The sequence below is a fragment of the Otolemur garnettii genome, unplaced genomic scaffold (genome assembly GCF_000181295.1).
Source record: "Otolemur garnettii isolate 467f Iridium unplaced genomic scaffold, OtoGar3 scaffold00054, whole genome shotgun sequence".
NCBI lineage: Eukaryota > Metazoa > Chordata > Mammalia > Primates > Galagidae > Otolemur > Otolemur garnettii.
This window is the reverse complement of record NW_003852449.1, coordinates 8,826,764-8,829,469: the sequence shown is the minus strand read 5'-3', so window position 1 is coordinate 8,829,469 and position 2,706 is coordinate 8,826,764. Positions and strand designations below refer to the sequence as shown.

Sequence of the window (2,706 nt, the reverse complement as noted above, 5' to 3'; positions counted from 1 at the left end):
ATGTGTGTGTATATATTTTTTTTTTTTAAATATAATGCAGGCCAGGTGGGGTGGCTCATGGCTATAATCCTAGCACTCTGGGAGGCCAAGGTGAGAGAATTGCTTCAGCTCAGGAGTTGAAGACCAGCCTGAGCAAAAGTGAGACCTCCATCTCTAATAAAAAGTAGAAAAATTAGCTGGGAGTTGTGCTGGGCACATGTAGCCCAAGCTACTCAGGAGGCTAAGCCCAGAAGTCTAAAGTTTCTGTGAGCTAGGCAGAGTCCATGGCACTCTAGCCTGGGCAACAGAGTGAAACTCTGTCTCAAAAAAAAAAAAAAATGTAAACATGATGTTTTTATAAACATACACATTGTGAAATGATTACCACAATCAAATTAACACATCCATTGCTATAGCATTCCCATTTTGTATGTAGGATGGGGTGAGGGCACAATAACTACTCTCTTAGCAAATTTCACGTAAACGGTACAGTAGAGTTAACTGTGGTCACCATGCTTTACATTGCATCCTCAGAACTTTCCCATCTTATAACAGAGTTCATACCCTCTTACTAATCTATCTCCATTTTCCCCACCCCTCGACCACTGGCAACCACCATTCTGCTAGTTGCTCCTATGAGTTCCACTTTTTTAGATTCCACGTGTAAGTGGGAACATACAGCATTTTTCCTTCCATGTCCTGCTTACCTCCATCAGCATAAGGGCCTCCAGGTTCATCTATGTTGTAAAAAATGGCAGGAAAGTCTGCTTCTTATATATACAGTAGAACTTCTGTAAGTAGAACTTCCTCCAGGGGAACATATGGAGGTTGTCAACATAAGGAACTTCCATTGAGTACCTGTGGTGCATGTCCATCTCCAAAAATTAGGTCAACTTAAGGAGGTGGTCATCTATGGAGGTTCTACTGTACATGTGCATATGACACATCAGTTTCCTTGTCTTTCTATCCATTGTCAGGTATACAGGTTGCTTCCATACCTTTGCTATTCTGAATAATACCACCATGAACATGGGGGTGCAGATACCACTTTGACACACTGGTTTTATTTCCTTTGGGTATATATCCTGTACTAGGCTTGTTGAATGATGTGGTAGTTCTATTTTTAAGCTGTTGAGGAACCTCCATACTTTTTCCCATATAGTTATACTAATTTACATTCCCACCAACAGTGCTCTAGGGTCCCCATGTCTCCACATCCTCACCAACACTTGTTATCAGTGTGAGTTGAAGCCTTGTGATTTTGATTTACATTTTCCTGATGATTAGTGACATCGTGCATTTTTTCATATATTTGTTGGCTAGTTACAAGGCTTCTTTGTTTTTTGTTTTTTATTTTTACATATACATGTGATTATTAGGTTTCTACTTTTTGCTTTCACAGAATTAAAAAGGCTAGAAACCCTCAGAGCAGAATCTCTGTTTAGTTCTCTGGAAGAGGATTGAAACACAGACACTTCTTTAAAAATGGCAATGGTATCAGAATTCCTCAAGCAGGCCTGGTTCATTGAAAATGAAGAGCAGCAGTACCTTAATACTGTGAAGTCATCCAAAGGTGGTCCTGGGTCGGCAGTGAGCCCCTATCCTTCCTTCGATCCATCTGCAGATGTTGCAGCTATCCACCAAGCCCTGATGGTTAAAGGTGTAGATGAAGGGACCATCATTGACATACTAACTAAGAGAACCAATGCTCAGCATCAACAGATCAAAGCGGCATATCTCCAGGAGAAGGGAAAACCCCTGGATGAAATGCTGAAGAAGGCCCTTACAGGCCACCTGGAGGAAGTTGCTTTAGCACCTCTAAAAACCCCAGCACAGTTCAATGCTGATGAACTCTGTGCTGCCATGAAGGGCCTTGGAACTGAATCAGTACTTCACTCTGATTGAAATACTGACATCAAGAAGTAACAAAGAAATCAGAGAAATTAACAGAGTCTACAGAGATGAACTGAAAAGAGATCTGGCCAAAGATATAACCTCAGACACATCTGGAGATTTCTGGAATGCTTTGCTTTCTTTTGCTAAGGGTGGCCGAAGTGAGGATTTGGGTGTGAATGAAGACTTGGCTGATATGGATGCCCAGGCCTTATATGAAGCAAGAGAAAAGAGAAAGGGGACAGATACCAACGTGTTTGTTACCCTTCTTACCACCAGGAGCTACCCCCATCTTCACAGAGTGTTTCAGAAATATACCAAGTACAGTAAGCATGACATGAACAAAGCTCTGGACCTGGAGATGAAAGGTGACATTGAGAAATGCCTCACAGCCATTGTGAAGTGCGCTACCAGCAAACCAGCTTTCTTTGCCCAGAAGCTTCATCATGCCATGAAGGGTGTTGGAACTCGTCATAAGGAATTGATCAGGATTATGGTTTCCCATTCTGAAGTTGACACGAATGATATCAAAGCATTCTATCAGAAGATGTATGGCGTCTCTCTTTGCCAAGCCATCATGGATGAAACCAAGGGAGATTATGAAAAAATCTTGGTGTCTCTTTGTGGAGGAAACTAAACATTCCTTTCATAGTCTCAATCATTTTAGTCAGAAGATATTTTAATTATTTTAGTTATTTCTCTTCTTTCTATCACATAGGCCTCATAAGAAAGTTTCTTCAGGAGGATTACAGTGTAGCTACCTGATTTCTGAAACATGAAGCCTATAAATAATTTTTATATCACAACTCTGTATAACAGAGATAAGCTAGTTTT

At 40.8% G+C, this 2,706-nt stretch overlaps 1 pseudogene; it reads left to right on the top strand.

The window, feature by feature from the left end:
• Positions 1-1,401: 1,401 nt before the first annotated feature.
• Positions 1,402-2,509, top strand: LOC100950926 (annotated as a pseudogene).
• The last annotated feature ends 197 nt before the right edge of the window (positions 2,510-2,706 follow it).